Source organism: Hypanus sabinus, chromosome 23 (genome assembly GCF_030144855.1).
Source record: "Hypanus sabinus isolate sHypSab1 chromosome 23, sHypSab1.hap1, whole genome shotgun sequence".
Taxonomy (NCBI): domain Eukaryota; kingdom Metazoa; phylum Chordata; class Chondrichthyes; order Myliobatiformes; family Dasyatidae; genus Hypanus; species Hypanus sabinus.
In genome coordinates, this window is record NC_082728.1 from 28,077,309 (window position 1) to 28,095,669 (window position 18,361).

An 18,361-nucleotide genomic window follows, 5' to 3' on the forward strand; every position below is an offset into this window, starting at 1 on the left:
TACCCTTTTTAAATCTAGTAAATAAATAACACTCCACAGTTAAGATTATAACAAGAAATTTTTATTTTTGGCATTATCTTCATAAATAAATTGAACACTCTTCTGTGCTCTGTCTTGGTTTTGTTCCTATTAGAAATATCCTTGGGAAATGTGTAGCCTGGCAACAGGTTTTTCTCGATGGTTACGTTTCATAACCCAGGCTGTGAGATTATATATTTATCAAAGGCAAGGATAATGTAGTGAAAGTATCTAAAAGAGGTATTTGCTACATTCAAATAGTATGTTATAGGCTGTAAATGACATAGCGTACTTGAATTTAGGAATCCTAAATATTTTTGATGAAAATGCACTTACCTTTCTCTGGCAATTGAGAAGGAAATTATGAGTAAGGTCCACTTTATGGATCAGCCCATTTCTGACTTCCACATCTGTGCAGAAGTCAGAAACGGACTAGAGATCAGAACCTGTAGCTTGGGTCTCCAACTCCCCCGCAGAACACAGCACACTCTGCGGGCAGAGCCCAGGATTGCTGGGTTGTGAAGCAAGATAAATTACATTTTACTGGGGTTGTTTAACTGTATGGAAAAAAAAAAGTGAAGGTAAGAGATTTTGTTACCATTTTAATGAATTCATACTAATTGGCGAGGACTCGGCTGAGGCTGCGAGGTCACCTGTCGCAGCTGACCAGGAGAGGAGATGCTGGGGTGGTGTGGGAGAGCCCCTGCAGCGTGGGCTGGAATCCGTACTTGGCTTGGGGGCTGGTCACTCCCATTGGTGTTGCCCTCTGGTGTTCACGTAGTGGAAGAACAACCTGGACCAGGACAAGTTACCATCAATTCTACAGTCATGCCACTTTGGAGCTTGGTTGGGTTATATTATTATATTTTTCCTTTGTGACTATGTTTTTCTGAAATCATAACTATATGTGCTATTTGTGCTATGTGCTATGTGCTATGTGCACCGTGTTCTGTGCTGTTGGTAATGTGTTTTGTACCTTGGCCCCAATGGAACACCGTTTCATTCAGCTATATTCTTGTATGATTGAATGATAATTAATCAAATTTAAACTTGAATTGAATTTATTCTTGAAATTTTAATAACTTTTAATTATTTAAATTTATTTCAACTGTTCTTAAATTTCTCTGATTATCAGAGCCATTAATATGAAAGACATGTCAGAAGGCCGACACTCAGGATGTACCGACGGAAATCAATCAAAAAAGCAGAAGTACAGAATCTCAAACAAAACAGATTAGTGTTTTTATTCCGTCATCAGAGGCCTGCTTGCAGCTTACAAACTGTTTTGCCTTCTGGGATAGTTGTGCTGGCAAGGCCACCAACTTACTTGGATCTGTGGGACTATTAAAGATCTTGAGGCCACATGGATGGTCTGATCTATAGACATAGACCTAAGACAGATCTATCATAACCCAGCCCATTCTTATTCAATGTCATCATACTGGTGTGGATATGCAACACAGTCAGAAGTACTAAACTGTACTTGTTGAACGCTCCACATGTTCAGCATTAACAGATTGATCGGACCTCTGGGTATGTACATTTCACCTTTTGTCTCATCGGAGGGTCACAAATATTGACCGACACAGAGAAATAAATCATTGCACACTTTTACAATCCTTCACATAAACATTATTTATTATAGTTATTCCGCTCGGACAATACTATTCTCCCTAACAATGCTGAAGGACCCGGGTCAAGTTAAGGTACTGCATTTAAATCTTTCTCTTCCAGTTCCCACTTTCCCTTTGCTTTTTCTCCCATTGCCAGGGATCTGTTTCTTCTTCCAGACGTCTCTTTTTTTGTAATCTTTTAAAGACAGCCTTCTTGAGCAGGCAGCTTTCCAACAGGCCTGCACTCTTTCCAACACTCCTCTTTCCCGTGGCAGTTGTTTGATTTTTAATAATCTGACCTGCTTTCTTTCATTTCCTTTGATTCACCCAACATGTAATGTATATTTTCATACCATGGGATAAGCAGAGGACTTCCTGATACCTACTATTCTACTCTCAATTTACTGCTATCAATCTCTCAAGTGATTTCTACATACCTCAGCTTCCATTTTTCCCTTTCTCCTCATGGGGAGGCACATATTTCATATGCAGCTCCTTTATTGCTACCAGGCAAAAATCAGACTGACGTGTGGGAAAGTACAAGTGTCTCACTTCTTGAGAAAACCTCCAGAAGTCGAACACATTGTACTATTGTCTTGAGAATGTCTTTTGTTTCATTACTTATGTTGCATGTCCTAATCTCATCCCATTTTCAGAGGTCGAACTTGGCCTCACTATTCTGCCCAGCTCATTTAATTCTGATACAAGATCTAGTATTACAAGACCATTGTAATCTGTTCATAATGCAGGCAAATAACCACTTCCTTCCTTTTTCATTAGATTAAACAAGACCCATTAGCTGTTTCCCGCAGCATTTCATTGATGCTGAATGGGAAATTTCTCGGTTAGCTAACAGCTAAAGAAATTTAGCACTGAATTATATATTGAACTGTGGCGTTCTTTTTAAATTGGATGATATCTGGTCTCACTAAATTTACAAGGATGATCAAATCATTTTAAAACACCATAAGGAATTTAAAAGGCCAAGAAGTGTCATGAACACATAATTTCACTTTCCAATATTGATCACATTTATTGAAAAAATAAGGAATAACATTTAACTTGCTGCATTTTATATATATACAAACACACACCTACAAAAGAATAACATGATGGACTATGTCTTTTACTCTCTATATTCAATAATATTCAGAGATTTATTTAAAATAAAATAAATTTATAATGCTGGACCTGTAATGGTGACATGAGAGAAAGAATATGGTGGAGCCATTTCAACTCCCCACACATACTCCTTCATGAATATGGCTGCTGGTTTATCTTCCTGTACTGCCTTATATACCTTGATTCCCTTAATATCCTAAATATTTTTTGATTTCTAAGTAGTCCATGATGATTCCTGTGATTTTAATGGAACTCCATTTGCCCTCCATCAAAAGCCCTCAAATTTGAGGGTTCCCATCCTTTTTTATGCCATTGGCTAATAGCATTAGCAAGGGGTCTGTGAATCCAGGTTGGAAACCTTGCACTAATTTATGCCTGGTTATTGTTTCACTATATTCTGCTATTGGTAGCTTGAAGGATGTCATGGTCACTAAGTTAGCAGTACATCTTTATATTTCTTCTGGCTGCTTCTTAGAATGGCGATCCCTCTGGATGGTTGGCGCTCAACGAGGGCGAACTTGAAGAACAAAAAACACTTTATGAAATGAAACATGTCTTACGCTCTTTCTAAGCTTTCCTGAAGGATTAGAACTTCAGGTAAGGCTGCTTACCTTGAGACCTGGAGGAAGACTTAATTGAAGAATATCCCATGTTACAAGCATCAAGTGTTATGGGGAGAAAACACAAGAATGGGATTCAGAGAGAAAATAAACCAGACATGATCAAGTGACAGAGCACACTCGATGGGCAAAATGGCAGAACCCATCTTAATCTCTGTCATTTTCATGATTACATACAAGCTGTAATTTCAACTGACAAGTCCAGAACAGAGCCAATCTCATTACAGAATGGTATCAATCAAGGCTACATCTAGTTCCCAACATTTTTCTCAGTCCCCAGAGACTAGGCTTTATACTTACCATCAGCAAAACACTTCCATCAATCTGCTACAGCTGACCATCATCATGTGCCAACAATAAAGGGCCTATGATGAGACCCTGGAACAAAGGGGTTAATTCTATATCTGGGAGCTGCTTCTCAACAAAGGGAGACATTATTAATAAAATTCACAATGGCTTTCAGTGTGCTAACACAGCCTTGGGTTCTCTGAGGAAAGGAGTCTTAAGATCAAGATTTCCAATCTGCTACAGTGCTCATGGTCTTCTGGGCAGCAGTGATCTGCCCTCCCATTTGCTCCAATGATTTGAAGCAGATGCCTGTACTGTCCTACTGCAAACTAATGCTCCTGGCATACAGGTCCTCATTACATTCAGTCAGATATCTTGGGCAGGCCCGATCACTCACATGCCTGACACCTGTAACAAAGACACTATTCCCAGCTCCACCATTTATACCAAGAGATTACCAGGTCGAAACAAGAGAAAATCTGAAGATGCTGGAAATCCGAGCAACACACACACACACACACACACACACAATGCTGGAGGAACTCAGCAGGACAGGCAGCATCTATGGAAAAGACGTTTCGGTCGGAATCCCTTCGGCACAGCCTTACCAGGTAGACACAGGAATACAAAAACACAAGGATGTTCTCAAAGCCAGCTTGAATTAATATAACATTCCCATCAAATCCTGAGAATCCTTCCGTGGCATAGACAAGTATCCACTGCATATTCAGTAAAACATTGCAAGGGATGGGGTACTTACAGCTGTATGAATGTAAATAAATAAAGACACAAATTTAATTCAAGTTGATGAGTGAAAAGTGAAAGGCTTAATAAAACTGCTTCAGTCCTTAAGCACACTGCAGTATTGTGTAAAAATTAATTATGTAAATTATTGCTTTCACTGATGATTACTGCAAAGGCAGAGACAGATAATGCGTTTACTTAAGTTATTTACTTGAAAGTATTCTCCCCCTCAGATATCATAATGGCATAATCTTGAAGAAAGGATAGATTTTAACTCTTCAGCAATAAATTGCATTCACTATAATATAAATTGTCACTGCAGTTTTCTATCATATAACCATTTACTCACAATGTGTGGAATTGTAACTGTAATTATAAGAGAAAACTGAATTACAATTATAAAAAAATTATCGCCGGATGTATTCTGTCAATGGTCAGTTGTTACGTGCTCAGATCTAATGCTGTTTTACAGATCATGAAAAACTTCCGTTATGGACTCCATCTGTGTTGACTTAGCCACCCTCAGGAGAGTTAATGATGGGAAGCACTAGAAATGGACTCTCTCTCTGCGGAATACAGAAAGGTTCTCCATGTTGATTGTTATCTAGTAATTTCCTGCTGCCCACTGCATGCTCAGATATAAGCAAGGGCTGAGCTCTGATACTCTTCTAGGCGAATTACCTGCCACTCTTTCGAGGTTTATGGCCCATTTTAAGACTATCATTGACTGAAACCCGGATTTCAGCATTAAAACAAAATCAACAGACATCACTTCTATTAGTTCATTACAATTCTTGTTTCAAAATCCATATCACAAATCTCACCATTAGTATGTCTATATAAATATATATGAAAATGTGAGAAGATGATATGTACTTACCTGTAAAGCATTACCTTCAATTATTTTCTTTATCAAATTAACATGCATGAAAGTGGTGATGCAGAATACTACAGAATGGGTTCTCAGTCCAGGAATCTGATACATCACTTGGTGTAGAGACCTAGTAATGTATCAGACCCTGAAGCAAATCAAAAATTTGAATTCTATTATTTTTGGTTGTGTGAAGTAAGAGATAAAGAGAATAACCACAGAAGTTGGTCTCCATTTAATATGAATGCCTACTGTGTGTTAGAGTGATCTCAGCCTCTATTGCCAAGGAGAGTTAATAGGACTATTAATATTTTGCAAGTATTCTGTACAGCTGCCTGCTTCATTCTCACATCTAAAGAGCTGCCAATGATTTTTCTGAGCCATTGTTGACTAAGGGGATGCTCAGCAGTGAAGGACAGAGGTTGTAAATATGGCAGTACTTCTCATCAGAGGGAAATTAGTTACTTTTGCTATTCACTCTCAGCTGTCATTTTCTTTCCAATTATTGCATTGAATCAAGTCAGGAAAAAGCCCTGCATGTGGATTACATCTGAGCTTATACAGGAAAGTGGCCTTTAGTATTAAACATGGCAGCGGCGGGCCACCAGTCCCTGCAGTCCTAAAGTAGAAGTGTAGCCATATTACCATGTCCAAAACTCAGTTACTATTTCTGTCCATGCCTGTGCTTGTTGGCTTGCGTTTTAAAATCGGGCCTGTTTATAACTTCTGCACCATTGAATTCTACCCTGGCCAGTGACTTCTATGCATTTATATGTTTTTCAGCTGTTCCAAATATCTCGGAGGCATTCAGAAACAGTGATAGGCCTTTCAGTATTTGTGAACTCAAGATCACCGTGAGTTGTCTGACTGCAGATTATCAGCAAGATAACAACACTGGGTGGAGCAAGAACTAGAGCAATCCAGCCTATTAATTCATATACATGTCTGAAGAGGAACAACTGCCTAAAGTAATGTTCCCATGCCCTATAATTTCACTACAGCTTCTGAATAAACAGTGAGATGGTGAGAGGACTATGGATTCTGCCAGGAATGATTCATCCATCCCAGATGTTGAATGCTAATTCAGCATAATAAACTTACTTCCACTAATTCAATTCAAATTTAATAGTCATTCACCAATTCATCAATACTCAAGAATACAGCAAAACAGGACCGTGTTACTCCGGGTTAAAGGTGCAAAACAGAGGACCAGCAGTTACACACAGCACAACGCAACCATAGCACATAAAAGATGGAAATATACGGCCATTCAGTAAGTGAGTCCAAACTCGGGCCGTCAAGCATCGCCAAAACCTGCAGACAATCACAACAGAGCTTGTCTTTTGCCGAGTGAACACTGGGGGCAGCACTGACTCCAGTCTGGACATTGTGCTACACTGCTGCCTGAGGGCAATTGTTTTTTGCAGAATGTGATGTAAGAGGCATGGTTCTCTAAAGTGATGACTAGCAGGTTCTCCTTGACGAGAGATCATCCCCTGAGAAGTATCTTCTCCCCTTGTTGTAAATCCACTTCCTGGATCTCACACTAAAGACCAAGATGAATCTACTGGCATGTGTCTTGGACTTACCAACTGTAAGCTTCAACAAAACATGCCACCAGAGGATACTAGCGATCAAAATCACCACCAGTCTACAGAAGTCATAATGCAGTAGGCAGGAAGTGATACACCCACACAAAGATGCATGCACTGAATCAGCATCACTCTTCCAGGAGGAGCTATGAAATGTTTTGTCATTACAGCTGTAAGCCTTGTGAATTTGAAAGGAGATGACTGCATCAACTGCCAAATATCAAACTTTTCAATAATGGTAACTAGGAATGTCCATTATGTAGTCATATTTCTGTGAGTCAGACGTTCAATTCATTATCACGACACGTTGGAGCCTGAAAGAATTATTATGATAATTTCTGGAAAAGCCACTAAAACATACAAACTTAGTAAAACAAATTGGTCAGTAGAGTTGCACATAGTCTTTTAAATCTATTTCAGTATTTGTAAAATAATTCATTTTGAAGCTGTTATGCACTGTAATTCCAGAAACTAATTGAAGGAAAAACATAGGACCCGGGGGAACTTGCATAGTTACTTATTCTTCTTTTAGTGAGGTGCTCACATGTGACATAGTGGCATAATGACGTATGCTAATCACATAATTTTACATAAACCCCCTAATGAATTATATAAATAAAGAGTGCTTAATCAAACAACATATTAGTCACATATTACTGAAATATTAAATACACAGCACTCCTCCCTGCTTACCTATGAACTCTAACTTAACACAGAATGTACCTCAACTCAAATATCTATCAATCTCGGGTGCCTAAAATGTTTGCATATTACTGTATTTGTAAGTGTGGGGGGAAGAAAGGATTTCGGAAATAGTGAGGGTGGAGGGGTGTGGGACAGATGGAAAAGACAGAGTGCAGGGGCATGGGTGCAAGGACACCATCCCTGAGACACCAGGCAAGGAAATGTGATTCCAAACAATTGGTTTATTGATTGTTACAAGGATGTCTCTCTGGTTCTTCCTTCTCCCTTCCCTATCTCTCCCCCTTTTTCCAACCATTATACCCCTCTCCCTGCCCCCTTCCTGTTCTCAGTCCACAATAGTGATCCATATCAGAATCAGGTTTATCATCACTCACAATTGTCACAAAATTTGATTTGTGCAGCAGCAGCAGTACAATGCAATACATAAAATTACTAAAAGTACTGTGCAAAAATCTTGGGCAGCCCAGCTACGTATATGTGCCTAAAACTTTTGCACAGTGCTGTTCATATATAGTCCCAGGCACTCCATCTTTGCCACTTGTCTCACACCCCTGCCCCCTTGCCATTCCCAAGGGGGAATTCATTTACAGATTTACAAACTCGCTCACTGCTCCACCTTGACAAATGCATTATTGTGCAAAAGTCTTAGGCACCCTAGCTATATATATGTGCAGAAAAGCTTACGAAAGGTTCAAAAAGCTATGTAATGATAGAGATCTAGAAAATTATAAGGCTAGCAGAAAGGACTTTAAGAATGAAATTAGCAGAGACAGAAGGGGAAGGGAAACCCTGAGGCATTCTACAAGTGGGTGAAGAGCAAGAAGATAAGTGTGACAGTAGAAAAGTATGTGTGGAACTGGAGGAAGTAGCAGAGATACTTAATGAATACTTCAGTATTCACTACGGAAATGACCTTGGTGATTGTAGGGATGACTTACAGCAGACTGAAAAGCTTGAGCATATAGACTTTAAGAAAGAGGATGTGCTACAGCTTTTGGAAAGCATGAAGTTGGATTAGTCATCGGGACTCGGCAAGATATACCCCAGGCTACTGTGGGAAGTGAGGGAGGAGATTGCTGAGCCTTAATAGACCAATGAGTCTTACTTCAATGCTTGATAAGTTGATGGAGAAGTTCCTGAGAGGCAGGATTTATGAACATTTGGAGAGGCATAATATGATTAGGATTAGTCAACATGGCTTTGTTAAAGGCAGGTTATGCCTTACGAGCCTGATTGAATTTTTTGAGGATGTGACTAAACACATTGATGAAGGAAGAACAGTAGATGTAGTGTATATGGATTTCAGCAAGACATTTGATAAGGTACACCATACAAGGCTTATTGAGAAAATAAGGAGGCGTGGGTTCCAAGGGGATCTTGCTTTGTGGATCCAGAACTGGCTTGCACACAGAAAGCAAACAGTGGTTGTAAACAGGTCATATTCTGCTTAGAGGTTGGTGACTAGTAGTGTGCTTCAGGGATCCGTTCTGAGACCCCTTCTCTTCGTGAGTTTTATAAATGACCTGGATAAGCAAGTAGAGGGATGGGTTAGTAAACTTGCTGATGATACAAAGGTTGGGTGTTGTGGATAGTGTGGAGGGCTGTCACAGGTTACAGTGGGACATCAATAGGATGCAAAACTGGGCTGAGAAGTGGCAGATGTAGTTCAACCCAGATAAGTATAAGATGATTAATTTTAGTAGGTCAAATATGATGGCAGAATATAGTTCTAATGGTAAGACTCTTGGCCATGTGGAGGATCAGAGGGATCTTGGGGTGTGAGTCCATAGGACACTCAAATCTGCTGTGCAGGTTGATTCTGTGGTTAAGAAGGCATGTGGTGCATTGGCCTTCATCAACATGGGATTGAGAGCTGAGAGATAATGTTACAGCTCTATAGGACCCTGGTCAGACTCCACTTGGAGTACTGTGCTCAATTCTGGTTGCCTCACTACAGGAAGGATGTGGAAACAATTGAAATGGTGCAGAGGAGATTTACAAGGATGTTGCCTGGATTGGAGAGCATGCCTCATGAGAATAGGTTGAGTGAACTTGGTCTTTTCTCCTTGGAGCAGCGGAGGATGAGAGGTGACCTGACAGAGGTGTATAAGATAATGAGAGGCACTGATTGTGTGGATAGTCAGAGGCTTTTTCCCAGGGCTGAAATGGCTAACATGAGAGGGCACAGTTTAAGGTGCTTGGAAGTAGGTACAGTGGAGGGTAAGTTTTTTTTACGCAGAGTGGTGAGTGTGTGGAATGGGCTGCAGGCAACAGTGGTGGAGTCGGATACAATAGGGTCTTTTAAGAGACTCCTGGATAGGTACATGGAGCTTAGAAAGATAGAGAGCTATAGGTAACCCTAAATAATTTCTAAAGTAAGTACATGTTCGGCACGGCATTGTGGGCCAAAGGTCCTGTATTCTTCTGTAGGTTCTCTATGTCTTTATGATTCTAAATGTATAGTATACTACTTAGTCCATGGTGAAGGTAGAAGTTGACTCTGGGACTGCAGGAAATTGTTTTGACAGCTCTGAATACCTTTCTTCTTTAACAATTGACTCTGCTCTCCATAACTCATCAATGAGTTGTCTCCAGATAACATAAAATGCTATGTCCATTGTGTAGGAGGAGAGTGGTTCAGTTCTGTCCTGAATCTTTCCAAGTACACACTTTCGATCACCTCTGTAGTCCCTCGTCAGGATGGCTTGTGCAGGAGTGAAACATTGAACCTCCTTGTTTCAGCAGCTCCCAGTTTGTCTCAGCAGTTTGCTCAGCATACTCCTTCTGAGATTGGGTTTGAGGAGATCCAAGTATGGGATGACCCAGGAACAACATAACTGGAGAGTTGTTGTTGGAGCATGCACATTGCGATATTCAAGAGGGAAATTGCCGAGCTTCTGATTCGGTGTTAGTATAGTGTGTTCTGCTGATGTTGCTCACAGTGTGTTTGTTGCAAGGACATGACTGAGGACAAACCCAAGTGCAGGACACAAGCATGGAGGCAGCGTCGAGAGGCGCTAGCACAATTGCAAACATGGAGCAGGTACCCAGGAGAGTCTTTACTCAGAGACAAGGTTCACATAGACTATCCAAGGAATGGTGTGGAGCTAGGAACTAACATTCCTAAGGGATCAGGAAACAAGGTTTACACACACTGGAATTGACCAACGAACTGGCAGCTCCTTGCTGTGGCTCCAGATTCTTATCCTGCATTCACTGATGGAAACCAGTTGTGCTGTAATTAGTGGAACTGGGAACAATTGGGACTCAGATGAGGGGATTAAGGCCCAATCAAGGAGATAATAGCAAGATAGGGAATTGCCAGACAGGACCATGACAGTGTTCTTCAAACTCTGGAAAAATCTTTCTATCAAACCATTTGCAGCTGGGTGGTATGGTGCAGATGTAATATGTTTTATTCCATTCATTTTCAGGAATGACTGAAACTGCTCTGCAACAAACTGTGTTCCATTGTCAATGACTATGTGTTCTGAAACATCAGTCCTTGAGAAGAAGCACTTCTGGCCACTTTGTAGCTGTATCCAGCACTACCAAGAAATATGTGTCCATGAATGGACTAGCAAAATCCACCACATGAATCCTCTACCAGGGCAATGCAGGCCATTCCCAGGAGAGGCACCACTCTCGGCATCTTCTGGACGTGTCAGCATCCCAAACTGTGAATGGCAAGCTGCTTGATCTGTTGGTCTATCCCAGGCCACCAGACAAAGGTTTGAGCCAATGCTTTCATTTTGACCATGCCCAGATGACTGGCATGTAGCTCTGCCAGCACTTCAGCTCTCAGCTTGGATGGTATCACAAATCTTAATCCCCACATAAAGTAACACCCCTTTTGAGGGCACGTTGATGCTGATGCTGGTAAAAATGGGGGAACTAGAATTTCTGCTGCACATTCCAGCCATTTTGGGTGGCGATATAGACCTCAGACAGTGTGGAATCTTTTCTGGTTTCCCTTTGGACCATCTCCGCCAAAATAAGAAGACTTTTGATTTACATTAGGGACAATACATGAACAGGAATTTCCTCTTTTCTACATCTTTCAGATACTCCTTTTCCAGGGGTAAATAGGACAATCCAAAAGCATTTCCATGATTAGTTCTCCTCCTGAATTCAATCTTGGAATTGTGTCCTACAAGAAACAGAACCCATCTTTGCACTCATGCTGTTGTTTTTAGTGGAACAAGCTTCTGTGGATTAAAAATGTACTCTGTTGGTTGACAAACAGTAATGAGGGTAAACTCTCTCCCATACCTGTTAAAACATTTTACATCTCAGTCCAGACTCAAGACCCCTCTGTCAACCTGTATGCAATTTTTCTCTGTACTGGTAAGGGAATGTGATGCAAAGGCTATGGATCTTCACTTCCATCACTCGTAATATGTGACATGACTGCGTCTACACCATAAGATGAGGCAGTACAGAAAAGCTTCACCGAACAATGTGGATCATAATGTGAGAGTACAATGTCTGAAGTCTTTAGTTCCTTTGTCTTTTGAAAAGCCAACACACACTGCTTTGTCCATTGCCATTTTTTCCTGTAATTATGAGTTCGGAGGGTGGAGCTTAGCTGAAGGGTTTGGCAAGAGGCTGTTATAGTCATCGACAAATCTGAAAAAGGACCACACCCTTAGGGCATCCAACACTGCTTGAAATTTCTCAGCACACTTGTCTAAAACTTGCACACTAATGGTGTGATCACAGAAAGTGATGCTTGGTTTGAAGAATTTACACTTGTCAGGTCATGCTCTGAGCCCCAAATCTTCTATTTTTTTTAACACTGTCCGGAGATTTTGGAGATGTTCCTTGTCATCCTCACCAGCAACAATGATGTCATCCAGGTAACACTAAGTGCCTGGGCAGCCTTACAGAACCTGGTCCATAGTTTTACACCGGAGGCAAGTAGATACTAATCCAAAATTAAGCTTGTTATAGCAATAAAGCCCTTTGTGAGTGTTTATGGTGAGAAGGAATTCAGATTCTTCTTCCATCTCCATCTGCAGGTAGGCCTCAATTAGGTCCACTTTGCTGAACAGCTTCCCTCTGGTAAGATTTGCAAAGGTATCCTCTAGCCTGGGCAGAGGATATTGATTTACTTTCAGTACTGGGTTGATGGGGACCTTAAAATCAACACAGATCCTGGCAAACACTGCCTTTTAGGCTACTGGGACCACTGATATTGCCCATGGCCTCAACTAAATCTTGTAAAAAATTCCTTCAGCCTCCATGTGATCTAGTTCATTCGCTGCTTTATTGTAGATGATATAAGGAACCGGACGAGCTTTGTAAAACTTAGGTGTAGAATTTTTATTTAACACTATTTCACCATTGATATATTTGAGGTTTCCAACATCACTCTTAAACACTGTTGTGTCACCATTCAATACTATTCTTAGTTCACTTTCAGTTGACTATTGCAGGAGATTTGGCATGTAAATGGAGAATGGAGCTCCAATCTAGTTAGAGTTAGCTGAGCAAATCACAGTCCCACAATACTGGCCCTTCTGTTTATACCACATACAAGCCCAATGAGGCTTGTTAGTTGCTGTACTTCACTGTTACGAACGTCATTCCCAAGATGTTATCTTTTCTCCAGCACAGGTTCTTAGTTGGATATCTGCAGGCTTTAGTTCTGTATTTTTGAAATGGGATTCACTCATTTTGTGTAATGACTGAAAGAGCCAAGCCAGTATCCAATTTAATTTTAATTAATTTGCCATTCACTTCTAGTGTAAAGCATATTGCTTGTCCCTTATTAGCTTTCACATTGTGAATCTCAAGGCTACGAAGTACTGTGTCACTCTTATTGTTATCAGATTTTTCATTAAGAGGATGCAGATTAATGCTGTTTTTGAAACTGCAACTTGACTTTTTATCTTTTTCTCTTCCCTATGTACATATATTTTTGTCTGCCGGACATGCTCTTTGTACGTGCCCAACTCTGTTGCATTTTCTGCAAGTTTTGGCTTTAAACTTGCATTGGTCTAGTGTATGTGAGCCCCTGCACAATGGGAACAAAATTTGCTTGGCCAGGCAGATTTCTGCTTAGACATTGCAATTTTGGTTACAATCACTTCCATTGCTGAAGGCAACTCAATTGCATCTCTGACTACTGTTTGTATTATACAGCGATGTCAACTGCTCTTTTAAATGTGAGTTGTACTTCAGTTAGGAGCCATCTTTAAATGCTTTCTTGTATGATTCTACAAAATAAACAATCTCTCAGTGCATCATTAAGCCCATCACTGAGCTGACAATGCTCAGACAATTTCTTCAATACAGACAACTAAGCTGAAATGGACTTCCTTTCCTTTTGATTCTGCTTATGAAACAAATTGGTCTGCAATCATCAATGGCTTTGGTTCTAAATGTTCTGGCATTAAGATCAGCAAAGATATTTTCAGCTGGTTTGGTTGGAGCAGTTACACTTCTAAGCAAACTGTATGCTTTTCCACCTATGGCGGACGTCAACACTGGTGCTAATTTCTTACTGGCTATTCCTTTTGCTTTAAAATATTGCACAATTCGTTCAGGGTACAGCATCCAGTTATCTGTTGTGCAATCAAATGTGTCTATTTTTTCTGATGTAACCAGCTATTTCTGCTTACTTATTTATTAATTCTTACTATTATTATAATAATAACTCTTATTCTTATTCTTGTTATTTATTAACCTTATTATCACCTGATACTCACTGTTTATGAACCTGTGAACTTCATCTGTTTTTTGCCTCTGTTTTTTAACTTGTACATTTTTCTCCCCTTCCAAAGAAAAAATGTGCCGCACTATTGTTTTGTAACTTGAATATCTCTCTTCCCTTCCAAAGAGAAAACATGTTTGGCTTCAACAGGTAGATATTCTTGTCAGGTTCGCATTTAAGACTCCTTGTCACCATTGTTTCTTATTTTTAACTCCAGAAATGAATTGAAAGAAAAACACAGGAACCTAGGGAATCTGTATACTTAAGTTTTTCTTCTTTTAGTGAGATGCTCATGTATGAAGTGGTGGCGTAATAACATATGCCATTCACGTGCTTCACACATACGGTATGTCTCATAATGAATTATGTAAACAAAGAATGTTTAATCAAAAACAGTATATTTACAATATTACTCTAATAATACTGAAATATTAAATACACTACAGAAGCCTTTCAATGAATGACACAGCAGTTAGATTACTACATATAGCACACTTTCATAAAGCCTGCTCTTGTTGCCGACATTGATGAACGTATGATTACAGATCCTTGCCTTCACCTCTCGCACTGACAACTTAATATTCAGGAATATTTTATTTGGCAATGTGTAACACAATGAATATACAAATAACCTAATATTTTCTTTTCTCTGCTTTATATCTGCCACCAATGAGTTTAATACATTATAATGACTTTCATGAATGCAAATTTAAAAAGTTTGAGTTTGATATGTGCTTTCAATTGTTCCTTTCCACACTTCTGCATTCATGTACTATTAGGATACAATAAAAATGTTAATCCACTTCACAGCAACGGTAGTACAATTTTACAGTCAGACATAGAACTGACTCCATAGACACCACTTGCATTTGGCACTGCACATCAAATCAGGGCTGCATTTAAAAGACGTTGAGGTGCATCGAGAAAATGTTGGTATTAAAAGTAACTTGTTATTATCTCTTTCAAAGGGTCATGGATCTGAAACAATAACTCTTGCCCTTCTTTCCAAAGATGCCCTCTGACTTGCTGAATGCTTCTAGCATTCTCTGCTCTCATGGTGCTTTTTAATATTTTCATATCCAGGGCTTTCTAGAGATCAGACTTCTAGACATGTCTTGCACAATATCTGGTCTTGGATCCTATGCAGATCAGCAGACGAGGATATTTGGAGATATTTTTAACCTATCCCTCCTTGTTTTAAGAAGACCACTATAATCCCTTAAGAAAAAGGTAATGTGCTTTAGCATTGGCTTTGACCTCCACCATCACGAACTGCTTTGAGAGGCTGGTCATGCCACACATTAACTCCAGCCTCCTGGACAAAGTCATCCCACTGCAGTTTGACTACGCTCAAAACCCATTTCTGTCAGATGCCATTTCATTCGCCTTATACTCGTCACTGGACTGTAAAGACACCAACGTTACACTACTGTTTTCTGGCTGCAGCTATGCCTTCAGTACTGTAATTTGAAGCCAACTCATCTCCAATCACCTATTTGTGGGTCTCAACACCTCCATTTGCCACTGGGTCCTTGACTTGCTGACCAACAAGCTGCACTTGGTAAGGATAGGCGGCAATGCAGATCCTTAGCCCCCTACTCTATACACCTGCCCCCATATAATTCACAAATGCACAAATGCCAAGCCAAGTTCAGCTCTAACTTTATCTACAAATTTTTAAATGATACCACCATAGAGGGCATATTTGAGACAACGATGAGATGGAGTACAGGAAGTAAACAGAGAAGCGAATGAAATGACATCATGACAACAACCTTTTCTGAACATAAGCAAAACAAATGAGCTGGTCCTTGACTGATGCACATGTTTCTGATTACATCAATGATGCTGAAGTCGAGAGGGTTGAAAATCTCAAGTTCCTGGGTGTGAACATCACCAATATCTTATCCTGGTTCAACCATATTGATGCCATGGCCAAGAAAACTCACTAGAACCTTTGAATGCTACCTTTAGGGGTGGAACAGTAGCATAGCGGTTAGCGTAACACTGTTACACCAACGACCCGGGTTCAATTGCACCATGCCTGTTTTGATTTTTATACATTGTCCTCATGACGAAATCATGCTCCCATTTCATCCCACATTCCAAAGACATATAGGTTAGCAGGTTAATTGGTTACAACAGTGTTAATGGGTGGCACGGGCTCATTGGGCTGTGTATCTATTGAATATACAAATACTGTAATTGATTGATATACTTATTATTATTATTATTATTATTTTTCTTCTATATTACGTATTGCATTGAACTGCAGATGTAAGTTAACAAATTTCACGTCACAAGCTGGTGATAATAAACCTGCTTCCGACCATGTTGTATATCTAAATCTAAATTCCTCAGCAGCAAAATAAATTGGACAAATCCCCCTTTGGCCCTCACCAATTCTTATCAATGCGACATAAAATAATCCTATCATGACGCACCATGACTTGGTATTGCAACTTGTGACCACAAGAAACCGCAGAGAGTTGTGGATATAACTGCAGACTCTCTGTCTACACTTATTGCATTGATGAAGCAGCCAATTCCTCCTCCCATTGGGCAGAAGGTACAAAAGTCAGAAAGCTTCTACCACCAGGTTCAGGGACTGCTTCTATCCCATTGTTGTAAGACTAGTGGGCAGTTTGCTAGTTCAATAAGATGCACTCCTGACCTTGCAGTCTACCTCATAATGACTCCGTCTACCATATTATCTACCTGCACTACACTTTGTAACTGTAACAATTTACTCTGCTATTGTTTTATCACGCAATATTGTAAAGAATTGATCTTTATGAACAGTATGCAAGACAGGTTTTTCACCGTACCTTGGTACGTGACAATAATGAACCAGCTTATCAACTTATTAAAATGTTATTGTTTGAGTTCTCTACTTTGTACATATGGTGTTAGCTGCATGCAGCCACTTAATGCACACTTCATTTTACAACACAAAACTGCAAAAAGACATTTGAGTGTATCTTAAAATTCAGAAATGCAGCACCAATTTCAGAACATCTGTCCTAAAATTTGGAAACTGCTGATTAAATCTGATAAACTACCACCAGAAAACATTAATAATCTATTCAGTCGTGAAAAGCTGAAGTTAACAATCTTTCTTACTGGGAGCTTAACTGCTGGAATAGGTGTAAATTGAAGATCCCTTCTTTTTCTGAAGTCTTTTAACTTCTTGCCACGTCTATAGAAGTGAAGTATAAATCTTAGAATTGATGTAAATAGCACGTGGGTGCATTCACAAGGACCCTGACCACACTTTTAGCACTAAGTTTGACTTTCATTGTTCTCATGCCAGCAAACTATGATTCACATGTTGGCATCAGCTCAGATCAGCTTAAGTGAGAGGAACTCAGAGACTTGGACTCAATAGGCCTTTAAATCAATAGAAACCATAATGATAATACAGGAACTCAATAAGCATCATTCTGCATATCCTTCTATGGATGCGACACCCCCTCCTCTCCACAGGCAATATAAATACACATTTCTCGTTTATACTGACTCATACCTAAAAATAGCAATGCTATCATGTGTACATGTCCTGCGGACAATTTCTTTTTGGTCATTAAACAATACCCCAGTTTATGTGCATTGATAAATCTCTGCAGGCAAACTACATTTGCATTTCTGCTGAGTTGCCGTGGGGAAAAGCAAGGAAAGAGTCTCAGAGGAAGGGTGTTAAGTATCTTCAAGGCACATGGAGGTAAATAACTGATAGCAGGGAAGGGAAAATAGAAGGATGGTTGGAATGTGCCTTCCCCAATGCAGTTGAAACTCTTCTCTGTCAGGTTACTCTAAGCTCTGTTTGCTAGATTTTCAGATTCTGCTCCCGTCACATTCAAAATTCTCCGAGTCAGCTGCTCACTCACAATATTCCACTCTCCCATCACTCCTGTCCTCAGGAACACTCACTGGTTTCTGAACCTCCACTACAGTGAGTCCCAGACTGTTTCCCCCAGCTGTATTCATCTGCAGCCTAACCTCTTCCCATTCAAACCCTTTAAATTCATGTTCCTCTCGTGTGATATTAAAGGTTATTTAAACAGGTGGTT

At 39.9% G+C, this 18,361-nt stretch overlaps 1 protein-coding gene and 1 long non-coding RNA gene across 16 annotated transcripts in view; one reads left to right on the forward strand and one right to left on the reverse strand.

Annotated features, from left to right (window-relative positions):
* Window positions 1-18,361, reverse strand: part of rbfox3a (RNA binding fox-1 homolog 3a) — a 653,715-nt gene that overhangs the window by 313,818 nt on the left and 321,536 nt on the right. The gene's annotated exons all lie outside the window — the stretch shown is intronic.
* LOC132380082 (uncharacterized) lies at window positions 380-7,847 on the forward strand. The gene is made up of 4 exons (XR_009507633.1): window positions 380-599; window positions 3,229-3,350; window positions 4,878-4,988; window positions 6,060-7,847. It is a non-coding gene; the product is annotated as an uncharacterized LOC132380082 (long non-coding RNA).